This window comes from Myotis yumanensis, unplaced genomic scaffold (assembly GCF_028538775.1).
Source record: "Myotis yumanensis isolate MYYU_CA2020_CCGP unplaced genomic scaffold, mMyoYum1.0.hap1 SCAF_20, whole genome shotgun sequence".
NCBI lineage: Eukaryota > Metazoa > Chordata > Mammalia > Chiroptera > Vespertilionidae > Myotis > Myotis yumanensis.
This window is the reverse complement of record NW_027223771.1, coordinates 2,792,866-2,809,297: the sequence shown is the minus strand read 5'-3', so window position 1 is coordinate 2,809,297 and position 16,432 is coordinate 2,792,866. Positions and strand designations below refer to the sequence as shown.

At 53.9% G+C, this 16,432-nt stretch overlaps 1 long non-coding RNA gene across 1 annotated transcript in view; it reads right to left on the bottom strand.

Annotated features, from left to right (window-relative positions):
* The window catches only part of LOC138998445 (uncharacterized), a 269,512-nt gene extending 254,071 nt beyond the window's left edge, over window positions 1-15,441 (bottom strand). The window contains exon 1 of the long non-coding RNA XR_011469165.1: window positions 15,064-15,441. This is a non-coding gene — a long non-coding RNA (uncharacterized lncRNA). The remainder of the gene's footprint in view (window positions 1-15,063) is intronic.
* Between the last annotated feature and the right edge of the window lie 991 nt (window positions 15,442-16,432).

Here is a 16,432-nt window from a genome sequence, read left to right as displayed (position 1 = left end):
TACATAAGGGCTGTCTCTTGTAATTCTTTTTACATTCACACTATGCCCTAGCCAGTTTGGCTCAGTGGAGAGCACGTCCACCTGCAGACCAAATGGTCCCGGGTTCGATTCCGGTCAAGGGCACGTCCCTTGGTTGCAGGCTCCTCCCCAGCCTGGGCCCTGTTTGGAGCTCATGCAGGAGGCACCCAATCAATGTGTTTCTCACCCACTGATGTTTCTTTCTGTCTCTCCCTTTCTCTCCCTTTCTCCCAAAAAATCAATGAAAAAATATCCTCGGGGGAAGATTAACAAAAAATTTAAAAAAATAAAGGCACACTTTTGTGGGACAACCTGCTAATGGTGCCAGGACAACCACGCCTGGGACCTTTGCATGAGGGGTCAGAGTTCATCCTGTAGCTGAGAGGTGCCCGGGCGGAAATGAAGAAGCTTCCGGGTGCAAACCTTATAAAGCAAACAGCAGGAGCCCCAGAGGACAGAATGGTCTCCAGGGGCCTATGGGTTTGCTCCCTGGGCCCTGGGGGACAAGCAGTGCCCACCCATTTCCGGGGATAAGCACCCTGGGCCCTGGGAGAGGAGCAGACGGCACCCATTTCCGGGGATCAGCACCATGGGCCTAGGGAGACAAGCAGTGCCCACCCATTTCCGGGGATAAGCACCCTGGGCCCTGGGAGAGGAGCAGTCGGCACCCATTTCCGGGGATCAGCACCATGGGCCTAGGTGGTGAACCTTTTGAGCTCAGTGTGTCAGCATTTTGAAAAACCCTAACTTAACTCTGGTGCCATGTCACATATAGAAATTTTTTGATATTTTCAACCATACTAAAACAAAGATTTATATTTTTGATATTTATTTTATATATTTAAATGCCATTTAACAGAGAAAAATCAACCAAAAAAATGAATTCGCGTGTCACCTCTGACACGCGTGTCATAGGTTCACCAGCCATCACTGGCCTAGGGAGACAAGCAGTGCCCACCCACTTCTGGGGATCAGCTCCCTGAGCCCTGGGGGACAAGAAGTGCCCACCCATTTCCAGGGATCAACACAGGACGTGTGGCCGCAGGGCAGGGCCCCTCTGCGCACCTCCCTCACCATAATGTCCACTTGTCTAGGAGGGCAGACAGTCCAAAGCCTTGATGAGAGAGCTCCAAGCTCATCAACCTTAAATAAAGCATCCATTTCCCAGGATTCTTCTAAGCTGCCCTTTGCCTAGCAATGAGCCACATTCGAGCTCTTTGCTCACGGCCCCAGGGCTGAGCACTCCTTTCCTGTAAAACTGGGACCTCTGACCCCGCCCACGTGCACGTGTCTCCCCGGTTGGAGCTACAGAGGATCTCATTTTCATTTTAGCAACTTTCACTCGAAGGACAGCCCATGCAGGCCTTGACCCTCCTGAAAATATTTAACAGCTGAATTAAACCGCCGGGCCTCGCCGAAGGAGCACTTCTCGCTTCCTGTCTGCGGCTGGTTTCCCCCCAGCGCTGAATCACTAACCATGAGCATGCCAGGACCGTTGGCTACGCGGCGTCCCCTGACCTGAAGGCCATCCAGCCACTTCGTGACTCTCCCGTTTTCCCAGCAAAGGTTATGTACCGTGCCCTCCGCCCTCCATGTCCCTGCCGGGTTCAATTATTCTGGAAGTAAACATCCTTGTTGAACGGGAAGATCTGGGGGCTATTAGCGGGATCCAGCGGCTGGACTAGGGGTGAACCCAGAAGCAATGAGGCAGAGACACACGGACGGAGGCGAGGCAGGCAGCCGTGATGGAGGGTGAGAGACAATAAAATTACACAGCCTCCTCTCTTTACTGCCCTTTCGGGATTGCTGCCAAAAGGCCCGTTCCAGGACAATGGACTGCAAAGAAAACGCACAATGGGGCTTATTGGGCATTTCCAGAGGGCACAACTGTACCACTCTCCCCAGTGAATCAGTTGACAATATTTACTAACCACCCCCATCATGTAAAATATGCTGCAATGTCCTAGCTAGTTTGGCTCAGTGGATAGAGCAATGGCCTATGGACTGAAGGGTCCCAGGTTCGATTCTGGCCAAGGGCATGTTTTTTTGTTTTGTTGTTTTTTTAAATATATTTTTATTGATGTCAGAGAGGAAGGGAGAGAGAGATAGAAACATTGATGATGAGAATCATTGATTGGCTGCCTCCTGCACGCCCCCTACTGGGGATCGAGCAGACAACCCTGGCATGTGCCCTTGATTGGAATCAAACCCGGGACCCTTCAGTCTGCAGGCCAAGGCTCTATCCACTGAGCCAAAGCAGCCAGGGCTCATCATTGATGTTTCGATCTCTCTCTCCCTTTCCCTTCCTCTCTGAAGTCAATAAATAAATATATATATATATATATATATATATATATATATACACACACACACACACACATATATATACACAAAGCCACCATGGCTTTGTCTGGAAGGATGTCCAGAAGGTCTCCCAGTCTAATTAGCATATTACCTGTTTATTAGTATAGATATTAAAAAAACATGTTGCAAGGTATTAGGGGGATAGGGAAGGAACAAAGAAAGTGTGGTGTCTTTCTGAAGAAAGTTAAACAGCCCTGGCCGGTGTGCTCAGTGGTTAGAGCGTCAGCCCATGAACAGAAGGGCTGAGGGTTCGATCCCGGTCAAGGTCTCTTGCCCATGCTGTGCAGTCCCGTTCTGAGGCAGCGGGGCCAGGACTCCACCTATGAATGTGGTGAGGGACACGGTCCATCCCACACAGGCACCGCGTCCAAGGTTAAAGGGTTCGAGGGACCCATCAGAGCCGGGGGAAGGCCCCTCCGTGTCCCCAGCCAGCACTCGTAGTCTGACACCCAGCACAGGTGCAGGCTCCCCAACTCCATCCGCACTGTCCCCCACAGCTCCCCCCACCCGCAGGCACCCAGGACCCTGGGCACAGGCACCCTCTCCGGCCACACTCAGGGTGTGTACCCTGCGGAGCACCAGGCCCATGCACGGCATCAGCAGCTCCTCCTTCAGTTTCAAAGAAGAGCCATAGTTAGCAGCTGGGGCAGGACCAAGGGCTGACACTGAGCACACTGCAAGGGTTATTGGGAGTTCATTGAGTTGAATCCTACAATGATTTCATCGTTAGTCACCGTGTTCCTGTTTCTACTCGGCTTGGGCCCGGCTCTACGAGAAAGGCCCGCATCAGGCAGGGCAGGAGCCAGGCGGCAGGTTGCACAGGTGGGCGGGAGGCAGGCTGCTCTTATTCTGCACCAGAGAAAACCCTCCTCTTGCCGTGGGCTCTGGAACTTTCCACGTGGGAGACCTCCGAACTCCTCTGGACACAGCTCTGCCACCAGGGGGGGGACCGATGGTTACCTGCCGGCTCCCCAGTTGCAGTTCCACCTGCCAACGGCAGAGGGCGCACTTAACCACATCAGGGCCCCTTGGGATGCAGGAGGGGGACTGGCTGCTGGGAGGTGATCACAAGAGCCAGGGCAGCTGTTAGGACATCAGCTCCTCTCAACAGGAACCCTGGACCCCCAACTCCCCCCACCCCCGCCCCTGCCCTGGCAGACACACAATGAGAAGCGGCCCTTGCTCTGCATGGCGCCTCCCCCCAGAAAGAAAGCCATCCATGTGGGGAGCGTCATTTGCGGATCCAAGCAGAGCTGGCCTCCTCCCTCACCCGTCCTTCATCCATCACGTGGATTTTGCAGGAGTTTAAGTGCTTTGCTCTGAGCACCTGATTGCACATTAGCCAAAGGTAAAGGCTGTGGCACTAGGGACTTCCTTCCCTGGGGAAGATGCTACGGCTCGGAATTTGGTGAGGGACACGCACACGCACACACCTGTGTGTCCCATGTCTGTTTAAGGCCTGGGGACCAAGCGGACACACTGCCTTGGGTTCCCTTACGGGGTCATCTCCAAAGCCTCAGCTTGGGGTGTGGGGGGGGGGGTGGCGCTGCCAGAATTCGGGGCGTCTGCGGCTCTACTTTGGAGAGTGCTGCTTCCCTGCAAAGCACTTACAGACCCAAGAGCGCGCAGGGGAGGGTGCGCATGACGGGGTTTCTGCTCTCAAGGCCACCTTTCCTGTAGGTTGGTGTTATTGATTACCCACACCTCGGGCCCTGACAGGTAATCGATAGCCCCTCTGACCCAGAAATGTGGCGTGGCCTGTGGGGGCTTTCAAAAACAAGCAGCGGACACGGCAACCCTGGTCCGCGCTTTTCATACACTGGAATTACATGTTCCCCCCGGAGCCGCCACGCCGGCTCTGCGCCCATCAGCCCAGCCGAGCGCGGAGTGTGTGATCACAGGGCTCTGTCTGCTGTTCCTGCTGGACAACCGCCCCCGAGCCATTCAGGATGAGGGGCAGGCCAAACTTTGGGGAAATCTATGTATGCCCCCAAAGAGCCAGGATTCAATGCTGTCATTCTTTTCATATATATATATATATATATATATATATATATATATATATACACACACACTAATAAAAGGGTAATGTGCTAATTAGACCGGGAGACCTTCCCAGAGACCTTCCAGATGTCCTTCCGGACAAAGTCATGGTGGCGGGGCCAAGGCAGAGGTGGTTAGGGGTGATCAGGCCGGCTGGGGAGGGCAGTTGGGGGCGATCAGGCTGGCAGGGGGGATGGCAGTTGGGGGTGAGGTTGGCAGGGGGGCAGTTGGGGGCGAGCAAGCCAGTGGGGGGGGGCATTTGGGGGCAATCAGGCCGGCAGGTAGAGTGGTTAGGGGCGATCAGGTAGGCAAGCAGGTGAGCAGTTAGAAGCCAACGGTCCCGGATTGCGAGAGGGATGTCTGATTGCCGGTTTAGGGATCGGGCCTAAACCGCAGTCAGACATCCCCTGACGGGTTCCAGATTGGAGAGGGTACAGGCAGGGCTGAGGGACAACCCTCCCCTCATGTGTAAATTTCGTGCACCGGGCCACTAGTATATATGTATTCACACACACACACATACATACACACAAACACTAGAGGCTCGGTGCACAAAAATTCATGCACTCGGGAGAGGGGGGCGTCCCTCAGCTGGGCCCGCGCCCTCTTGCAGTCCAGGAACCCTTGGAGGATGTCCACCTGCAGGCTTAGGCCCAGGAGCAGGCCTAAGCCGCAGTTGGACATCCTTAGAGCTGCCTGGGACATCCTTAAATCCCAGCCCCAAAGAGCCTCTCCCGCCACCACCGCTGCGCTCGCAACCATCAGCCCAGCTTATGGCTGAGCAGAGCTCCCCCTGTGGGAGCGCACTGACCACCAGGCGACAGCTCCTGCATTGAGCACCTGCCCTCAGGTGGTCAGTGCATGTCATAGTGACCGGGTTGTTCCCATCATTCCACCTTTAGGGTCAATTTGCATATTACCCTTTTATTACATAGGATTTCTTATTGATTTCAGACAGGAAGGGAGAGGGAGAGAGAGACAGAAACAACAATGATGAAAGAGAATCATTGATCAGCTGCCTCCTGCACGCCCCCTACTGGGGATCGAGACTGCAACCCGGGCATGTGCCCTTGGCTGGAATTGAACCCGGGACCCTTCAGTTCACAGGCTGACTGACGCTCTATCCACTGAGCCAAACCGGCTAGGGCACCAACACTGCCTGTCTTGATTGAGCAAGAAGAGGACGGAGGGGCTCCAAGAATTTGGATTCACGCACGGGGCGGAAAAATGCTTCTCTCCCTAATTTGGAAACGCGTTTGAAAATGCGCAGAGCAGCAGGAACTCCTCCCAGGACACTTCCTCTGGCGGGCGGCTGGGTGTTGTTAGCAGTGGCACCCCCCACTCGCCCCTGCACCCCCCTCCGCCCCAGCTCCTCCAGGCTTATAGGAGACTCAGGAAAGGACCTCCTTTTCCAGGTCAAGATCATTAGGGAGTCTAATTAGCAAGCTGGGTTCAGCACCAATATGTCCCGGTCCTCGGAGGCCTACATAAACCTGCCTGCAGACTCCTGTTCCTGGCCAGGGGGCAACTCCGGTGCCCCTAGAGCTGTCTGTGGGCTCTTGGGGCTCACATTCACAGAGGCCCCTACGGCGCTGCTTCCCTTCTCCTCGGTCCCCCCCCCCCCCCCCCCCCGCACTCCGCCGCCTGCCAGACTGGAGCATGAGCAACGTGCCAAGGCCCGGAGCTGCCTGGTGTGAGGATTACAGCAAGAGGCATGTTTCCTTCTAGAATAGGGGTGGGCAAACTTTTTGACTCGAGGGCCACAATGGGTTCTTAAACTGGACCGGAGGGCCAGAACAAAAGCATGGATGGAGTGTTTTTGTGAACTAATATAAATTCAAAGTAAATATCATTACATAAAAGGGTATGGTCTTTTTTTTTTTTTTTTTTTTAGTTTTATTCATTTCAAACGGGCCGGATTCGGCCCGCGGGCCGTAGTTTGCCCACGGCTGTTCTAGAACGAGGCGCGGGAGTGAGAGCAGCCAGAGAAGCGGGCTGGGTGGGGGCTAGTCCCAGAGGGTCAGGGGTGTCACAGAAGGAAGCTGGACTCTACCAGCCCTTGGTGGGAAGACAGGGATGGGTTTTTTGTTTTGTTTTGTTTTTAACATTTTTTATTGATTTCAGAGAGGAAGGGAGAGGGATAGAGAGTTAGAAACATCGATGAGAGAGGGAATCATCAATCGGCTGCCTCCTGCACACCCCCTACTGGGGATTGAGCCCACAACCCAGGCATGTGCCCTTGACTGGAATCGAACCCGGGACCCTTCAGTCTGCAGGCCGATGCTCTATCCACTGAGCCACACCAGCTAGGGCAGTGATGGCGAACCTATGACACGCGTGTCAGAGGTGACACGCGAACTCATTTTTTTGGTGGATTTTTCTTTGTTAAATGGCATTTAAATATATAAAATAAATATCAAAAATAGAAGTCTTTGTTTTACTATGGTTGCAAATATCTAAACATTTCTATATGTGACACGGCACCAGAGTTAAGTTAGGGTTTTTCCAAATGCTGACACGCCGAGCTCAAAAGGTTCGCCATCACTGAGCAAGGGCTTGGGGTGGGTTTTAAGCCAGGAGTGAACGTGGTCAGGGTTGTTCTTTCGATGCCTCACGGGGCAACTGTATCTCTAGAAGCCGGTGAGGAAATAAACAGAATCCCCAGCCCAGGTAAACCGCATGGACTGACCCATCAGCACGCTGGAGCTGAGGAGAGAGCTGATTCCTCAAAACCCTCAGGCTGCTCTCTCTCTCTCTCTGTCTGGGATCCTTCTGCAGGTCCCCAGCCAAGCCTGGTGTTTCCTTCTCCTTAGCTGCCATGGCTGAACTGATCCACAGACACACAAAAGAGCAAGAGGAGCCCTGGCCGGTGTGGCTCAGTGGATAGAGCATCGGCCTGCAGACTAAAGGGTGCCGGGTTCGATTCCAGCTAAGGGCACATGCCCAGAGTTCCGGCTACATCCTCAGTAGGGGGTGTGCAGGAGGCAGCAGATCCATGATTCTCTCTCATCACTGACCTTTCTATCTCTCTGCTCTCTGAAGACAATAAAAATATACTTTTTAAAAAGAGCAAGATGAATGCAAGCAGATTAGAGGTGCCCCCAAGAAGAAATGCCTGCTGCCACCCAACTGATATGAGGACCTGTGATGGGAATTCTGCCTTGGGGAGGGAGTAGGTGGAGGGGAGGGGGCAGTGCCCTGGGAGGGAGCCATGTGAGAGTCCTACTGGGCTTTCCTGCTACAATCCCAGTCAGCATTCCCTCTGGTCACAGCCTCCCAGCTTGCATCTCATTTCCCAGACACCTCAGTGAACGAGGCCTGGGCTCACAATGGGGACTCTGGTGGGACCCCTAGAAGCAGGGAGGCAGGAACCTGCACACCCCATAGCGGAGCCCGCAGGAAAGTGCAACAGCGCCATCTAGTGGCCGCGCGGGGCGGCTGCAGGGATGCGCTTGCCACCGGGACCCAGGATCTTCCATCCCCAGGAAAACGTGGTCCCCCCACCTCCTCCGGGGTCACTGCGCAGGGACGCGGCTTCCGAGCTGCCCAGCTAACACGAGCGGCTACCGCTGCCGCATCGTTAAGAAAAACAAAGGCCACCCTAACCAGTTTGGCTCAGCGGATAGAGCGTCGGCCTGTGAACTGAAGGGTCCCAGGTTCGATTCCCGTCAAGGGCATGTACCTTGGTTGCGGTCACATCCCCAGTGGGGAGTGTGCAGGAGGCAGCTGATCGATGTTTCTCTCTCATCGATGTTTTTAACTCTCTATCCCTCTCCCTTCCTCTCTGTAAAAAATCAATAAAATATATTTTTTTTAAAAAAGAAAGAAAAACAAAGGCCAAAATCCGGACAGAGTTTGAGCCTATTCGGCTTGAGTGTCGATGAGGGGCCCTAGACCCTTCGGGGCTCAGGACCTGACCCTAGGAGGGGCCTGGGAGTGAGCAAGCCCCAAGGCCCCACTATAACAGCAGCAAATGGAGACGCAGTGCATTTTAGCAGATTCTGGATTTTGTCTTGTTTTGATTTATTTCGGAGAAGAAGGGAGAAACAGAGATAGGAACATCAATGATGAGAGAGAATCACTGATGGGATGCCTCCTGCACACCCCCCACTGGGGATCAAATCCGGGCATGTGCCCTTGACCAGAATCGAACCCAGGACCCTTCCATCCGCAGGCCGACGCTCTCTAACCACTGAGCCACACCAGCTAGGACTGCTTTGTTTTGCTTTACTGGGAAGCCTATGGGGTTGAAGAAATTAGGGGCATTTCGAATCTGTCTGAACGTCTGGACTTGCAGTGAAAGCCAAATGTTTTTTTCCCTTCAAAAGAGAGGCAGACCGACATCTGCGACCCTCTTAAGAATGTGTGTCAACTGTGTTATCTGCCTTCTCACGTCACTGAAATTCCGGGGCTGGAGTGGCAAACTAGTCCCACAGTGAAAACAATCAACACACAGACAGGCATGAGCCGTCTGCACGGCCGGGTCTTTCCCTTGCAAAGCCCAGTTTCCAGCCGCAATCAAAAGCCCCCACCCAGCAGGCCTCCCCGGGGTTTTTGCAGGAAGACCTAAGAGCCCACCGCTGGGGACACCCACCTGGGGCTGCTGGCCTGGGACACAGGGCTTTGGTTTGGGCAAGGCTGCCATCGTGTGGCCGCCTTGGGTATTTGCCTCAGAAAAATGCCTAGACCGGCGGTTCTCAACCTGTGGGTCGCGGCCCCTTTGGCGGTCGAACGACCCTTTCACAGGGGTCGCCTAAGACCATCCTGCATATCAGATATGTACATGACGATTCATCACAGTAGCAACATCACAGTGATGAAGTAGCCTCGGAAATAATTTTATGGTTGGGGTCACAACATGAGGAACTGTACTGAAAGGGCCAGAAGGTTGAGAACCACTGGCCTAGAGCAAGGGTCCACGCTCCCCGCGAGTCAATATATACGAAGACCTCTGTTTTCTGCCACCAGCCAGAATGGGGGCTCAAGATCTAGATTAAGAGGAAAATGAAGCTTTCGTGTTGCCATGCAGGTCAGTCTTTTCCAAGGCATCTCTGGGCCCAACCAGCGGCCTACCCAGGCCTGCAGTGATGTCTCCTCTAAACTAAGAACTTTCTTACCAGTCAGGAGAGTTGAAGGGTCTGGGACTCGAAGCCCCCAGGCACCGGCCAGGTCTCCGCTGGCTCACCTTCAAAGTCCCACCCCGGTTTCAGAGTTGGACACAGGCCTGGGAGCTCCTGGGACCCTCTTTGTGTAGGAGCCCCATCGGCGCAAAACACGTGCTCCCTGAATATCAGTTTAAAGTGTTTCGTTGCCCGACCAGCGTGGCTCAGTGGCAGAGCATTGACCTGTGAACCAGGAGGTCACGGTTTGATTCCCCATCAGGGCACATGCCCGGGGTGTGGGCTCGATCCCCAGTAGGGCGCGTGCAGGAGGCAGCCGATCCATGAGTCTCTCTCGTCACGGATGTTTCTATCGCTCACTCTCCTTCTCCCTTCCTCTCTGAAATCGATAAAGACATATTTAAAGATAATAACAAAGTGTTTCATTGGAAGATGAAATGAGACCCGAGCTCCCAGCTTGCTCTGAAGCCACAAGCAAAGGAGGTTGGGACGGACCGAACCTGCACACACCTAGAACTTGAGGCACCTGTTAGTCCGGAGCGAGGTTTCTCAATCTTGGCAGGACGCAGCCGGCTGGGTAGTTCATGGGGCTGGGGGGACAGTCCTGGCACCGTGGCAGGCTGAGCAGCATGCCTGGGCTCCGGCCACTGGATGGCACCCCTCGCCCAACTGTGACAACCCACAGTGTCTCTAGACGGGGCCACAGGAACCCCGGTTACCCGAACACCAGAGGAGTCCTCGGCTCAGTGGCCACCTGGTAGAGCGTGCACAGGCCACCCACCGGGGAGGGGACGCCGTGAGTCATGGATGATCAAGGTCACAGAAGCTCAGAACTCCGCAGCCGTCTCCACACGGTCAGGGCCCCCGCTGGGGAAGTTGCCTTCCGGAAAGCCTGAAGATAACTTGTTTGGTGGGAAGGAGGCTGCATAAGATGAGCCAATTCCATTCCACAGAGTCTATGGGCATGAAAACGCATTCATGAGAGCATTTCCGTGGCTGTGGACATTATATAGGATGTTTCTGACACGAGAAGAAATTACTCTTTCTGATTTTTATTTGATGCTGAAAAAGACAGAAAGCCGGGCTCCCTGGATACTGGGTTGGGCATGGGGCTTGCAGACCTCCCGGGACCCTGTCCTTCCGTGGCGTGGCCGTGGTGAGACTGCGTGCCCTGCGTGAAATGACGGAGGCAAAGGTAGGAGAGAGGTGGGCAGGGAAAGCCACAGCTTCCCCAGTCTCCATGGAAACTCGCCCACCTAACCCTCACACTTTCGGATGCTGGGCATTCTCTGCCCCAAAGAGAACAAAATCCACATCAGGGATTGGATATCACTTCTCAGAGGAAATGAGGGTTTTAGAAACCGTCTCCTGATCTGTTGGTCCCTAAGGTTTCTGCCAGGAGCCAACCGGTCGGATGCATTGCTCCCTGAAAGAACATCTCGTGGGCAGCCCAGTGTGTGGCAGCGAACGTCAGCACCACCGCCGGCCGGGCCGGACCGCGAGCCCGGGAGGCAGTTTCCAGGGGACCACAACCCCCGAGCTCTCTGCTGCCACCCTGACTCCGTCCCTGAGCACCGGCCGGGGCCGCCCTCGGGGACAGATGTCTCCGCAGTCAGGATTCCTTTGTGGACTTTTCTATATTCACTTTGGTCAGATGAGTTTCCCCCAATAACTCCCTTCCCATGGGAATCACAGGACGGGCACGTATGAAACAGGCGCAACTACTGCGACACCAACAGCACAAGCGACCGACCGAAGAAAAAAGAGAGATACGTGGACCTCGTCAACATTGAAAACGTTGCTTGTCAAACGACGCCATCGGGAAAGCATCAAGACCACCCACAGAGTGGGAGGGAACAGCTGCAATTGACATATGGGACAAGAACATAGAAAGAACGCTCAGTGACCTTCAAAAGGTCAAACCCAGTGGACGTTCCGGTGCTTATCCTATGGACTCTTCTGCACCATTTACCAATACTGACCGCACCCTCCTGGAGAGAGAGAGAGAGAGACCGAGGAGCGAGAGAGAAACATCGACTGGTCGCCTCCCGTACACGCCTTGACCAGGAATTGAGCCCACAACCTAGGTCTGTGCCCTGACCGGGAATCAAACCCATAACTTTCTGGTGGGCACGGGGCTTGCGGACCTCCCGGGACCCTGCCTTTCCTTGGCGTGGGCGCGGTGAGACTGCGTGCCCTGCGTGAAATGACGGAGGCAAAGGTAGGAGAGAGAGGCGGGCAGGGAACGCCACAGCTTCCCCAGTCTCCATGGAAACTCGCCCACCTAACGCTCACACATTGGACGATGCTCCAACCAACTGAGCCTCCTGCCCAGGGCTCTATTGTAGAGTGCGCCTGGGAAGGCACATGAGCATTTCTTTGATTATTGTTAGCTGAGTCCAGTGGTGTTGGCAGAGCCACGTCCTGGAAACATACCGTGCCAGAAGCAGGTAGGTTGTCAGCCTGACCCTTAGCTTGGGTGCAAAGGGGGTGGGTTTCATTATCTAAGTTCAGCCAGACGCCAGGAACAGACACAATTATCCGGGCTCAGCCAGGAGTGACAATGACCAAGAAGCCACAAGAATGAAGAATTGCAGCTTGATCTTTAACCATGATTTCACATAATTTCCTTTGCCTTAAACTCTAGTAAAACTCCCTGGAATCATACTGCATAAAATAAACGCGCCGCACCAGCTCTGGGTCCCTGTCTCTCCATCAGAGGGCCAGCTGTCCCACCGGTCCCAGCTTTCCCTACTGTCTCTGTGTCTGTCCCTTTCTTTTTCTCAATCCCCCGTCGCCCCTACTCAGGACTCGTCGTCCGCTCTCTAGCCGTGCTGGTGTTGGTCCAAGAGAGAAATACTTATACTCTATTTTTTTATTGTTAATGACATGAACCGCTTCTGATTCCTTCCACCTCGCTGTCAACTTCTCTGTAGGTGCCTCTCCTGCCTGCATTCCCTCAGCTCTTCCTGCTCAGCCACCTCTGCCTCTCACCCTGGGAGGTGCACTTACGTCCCTCAATTCAATGACCCCATTAGGGGATGACTCACTGGCCTCCTTCTTAAACTCTAAACCAGCCCAGCGGGACTGCCCCGAGGCCCTGAAAACTCTGCACGTCCCCAAGTCCCACCCGGCGTCTCCTTTCCGTTCACTTTCCTCACGGGTTCCCAGCTTTTCCTGGAAATAGCACTTGGGTATTTCTTTCTTTTTTTTTAATATATATTTTTATTGACTTCAGAAAGGAAGAGGGAGAGAGAGGCAGAAACATCAACAATGAGAGAGAATCATTGATTGGCTGCCTCCTGCATGCCCCGTAGTGGGGATTGAGCCCGCAACCCCCAGCGTGTGCCCTTGATCGGAATCGAACCCGGGACCCTTCGGTCCACAGGCCGATGCTCTATCCACTGAGCCACGCCTGTTAGGGCTGAATCCCTTTTCTGATGAAATTAGCCAAAGTCTACTTCTATTGCTTACAACTGGGAAGCCTGTCCCCAAATCCAAACTCCTGCTCAAGGCAGGCCAGGCCCCTCCGGAGGTGGCTGCCGCCTCTTCCTCAGGCGTCCCTGTCATGGTCTCCCTGCACCTTTGCTCCAGCTGCCAGGAGAACAGGCCATACCTACCACACCTGGACCACTCCTCCTCCTCAAACCTCAGCTCGTGCAGTTTCTGTGAAGCCTTCCCCCCCCGCTGACCCCAGGCACCCCCCCTCCCACGGCCCCCTGTCCACAGCCCGGCACACAGTGGTACTGCACTTAGTACTCCCAGCCTCCGTGTCCTCATCTAGAACATCGAGAGGACAGCCTCTAATTTGAGATACCGAGGAACTCTCTCTGGCAACGGAAGCAGAGAACAACTGTGCCAGGAGGATGCTGGGTAGTTCGGACACATGCCCGGGAGGGACCGCGCTCAGAACATGGGCGGGAAGGAGGGGAGCAGGACGCAGCCAAAGGAAGGCTGGCCCGGGCACCACGGCCATGGGCAGCACACAATGCGGTCCCTGCAGGTCCCAGCGGAATGAATCCCAACCTGACCTTGTACCTGTGTGTCGCCTGCTCTGCAGGTGTGTGTCCAGACCCCACCTGTGGGGGCAGGTGAGACTTTTTTCTGGTCTTTTAAGCCTCTTGCTGAGAGTGAGGCCCAGGCTCCCCCCAAGATTCACACGACAAAGACGGACTCAAATGTGGGGGAGGAATCCACACGCTGAATAAAGACGCCCATCCCATAATGCCACTGTGTTGTCAGGATGATTCAATGACACAGTGTGTGACCCTGATATTCCCAAACATTTCCCCTGGAGCAGTGGTTCCCAACCTTTCTGTGGCCACGCCCCACCTAAGCATCTCTAACATCCTGATGACCCCCTCCCCCACGTGAGCTCCTATTGACGTGTAGGAAGCCTAAAAGGCCATGAACTTGGTCTAAACAAGCTTCCAAAGAACATGGCACCCCTGAGAGAGAAAAATAAAAGAATGAAAGGACAGTTGAAGGACTGAGGAAGAAATCACTAAGAAACTGTTAAAATAATAATAATATGAAGTGATATAAAAAGTAGCAAATAAAACTTCAAAACATAATAGAGAACTGAAACGCATAAATACGTCACCATATATATCTACAGACTGTATGTGAGTCCCCTGGAACCGTATGAAATGCAAAAAATTCTCGATTAATAACTCATCCTCGAATTGCCCCCCTTAAACATCAAATTGGCCCTGGACGGTTTGGCTCAGTAGATAGAGCGGCCTGCGGATTGAAGGGTCCCGGGTTCGATTCCAGCCAAGGGCATATGCCTGGGTTGCGGGCTCAATCCCCAGTGTGGGGTGTGCAGGAGGCAGCCAATCAGTGATTCTCTCTCATCATTGATGTTTCTCTCTCTCCCTCTCCCTTCCCCTCTGAAATCAATAAAAATATATTTAAAAAAAAAGCAAGGCCGCCCGGAGCAGGGTCTGCGTGTCAGCGGGGGTGGGGCAGGGGCACAGGCAGTGATAAGGGCCCTTGGCAGCTGTCCCTTCAGGCACTTTGACCGATAATCACCGTGTTGGCTGGGTTTTCCCCAAATTTCTTTTTCTTTTTTTTTAGAATTATTATTTTTTTTATATATTTTATTGATTCTCCACAGAGAGGAGGGGAGAGGGACAGAGAGTTAGAAACATCGATGAGAGAGAAACATCGATCAGCTGCCTCCTGCACGCCCCCTACTGGGGATGTGCCTGTAACCAAGGTACATGCCCTTGACCGGAATCGAACCTGGGACCCTTGAGCCCGCAGGCCGAGGCTCTATCCACTGAGCCAAACCCGTTAGGGCTTTTCTCCAAATTTCACCCCCCAACCGTTTTCTTGTTCCCTAAGGGGGCGATTTGGGGGACTGTGGTCACCAAAAGCTCAGGTCATACGGACCTTTGAGCCCCTTCGTTGCTTGTCCCTGTCACTTCGTAGCTTTGAGACCTTAGGCAGCTGTGTGGCTTCTTTCTGGAGCCTAGTCCCGCACCTGTCACATGGGGACAATGGTACGACCTACCTCAGGGTGGTTATGAGGATGGAATGCCCGCACGAAGCACGGTGCCCGGCACACGCAGGCCCTGGTCCATGTGAGCGGCTGTTTTCCCTGAAGGATCCGTTTCAGCCTCTTCAGGGTGTCGCCTGAACACGCCCCCAGTGGCAGGACTTTGGCCTCGCTTGGCTGCTCCCGCAGGTGGGGCAGGGCCCGCCCTTGGCGAGGGCACCGCGTGGAGGTTCAGGGTTCTCGCCGCTCTCCACGGCCGGGTGACTCGCGTGTCATCTGCGTCCCTCTGCTGTGTGCGGAGGTGACGGTGGTTGCTCATATGGGTCTGAGCAGAGCCGCAGGGCCAGGAGGGAGACACTGAAACCACACTACGGTGACCGGGGCTGCAGGGCAATCCGTCACCATCTCCTTTCCTGTCGGCAGCGCAGGGAGCGGCTGAGTCACGGACCCGGCTGGCCCGGCTCCAGCACTGTGTTCTGGATTCCTCAAAAGTCTAGACGCACAGCTGGGCAGTAGCTTCTGTTCCTTTGCCTGTGGGTAGAGGGAGAGGGAGCCGTTACTGGTGTTCTAGAAATGGACTGGGTTCTGAGTCAGCATGGCTGCAACACTGCTCTGGAAAAAACCTCAACTGGAAACGCGGGTGAAAAGACCTTTTTTCTTTAAAATCCATTTCAGAGAGGAAAGGAGAGGAAGAGAAAGATAGAAACATCAATGATGAGAGAGAATCATGGATCGGCTGCTTCCTGCATGTCCCGCACTGGGGATTGAGCCCACAACCCGGGCATGTGCCCTGACAGGGAATTGAACCCGGGACCCTTTAGTCCACAGGCCAATGCTCTTTCCACTGAGCCAAATTGGCAAGGGCAAGAGGCCTTCTCTGAGACTCCTCAAGTGAGCATGGGGGAGGCCTGGTGGAGGGATCGGGGTGCTGGGACACCCAGTCTTGCTGGGAGCTTTGGCCTTCATGGTGGGCGGCTTTGCAGATAATGCTTTGGAAGGTGGTGGGTGGCAAGAACATATCTGAGCTACGGAATTTATACTGTATACATACTTTAAACATTTTATAACGGCCCTATTACAGAGCCCCAGTTTATTTAACTTGTTTCTCCCCAAAGCTACATATTCCCTTTTGTTTGAGCTTTAAAAGTACCTTCTAGTTTTCATTGTAAAGGACACAGCATAACATCTATCACCCGAACGATTTTTGAGCGCCGAGTTCAGCAGGACTCAGTGCATCCACACAGATTTCCAGAACCGTTTCATCTTGCAGAACTGAAACTCTATCCTCATTCAACAATAGTTCTCCATTCCTCCCTCCCTTCAGCCCCTGGCAACACCATTCTGCTTTCTGTTTCTATGAGTTTGACTAGGGACCTCATGTAAG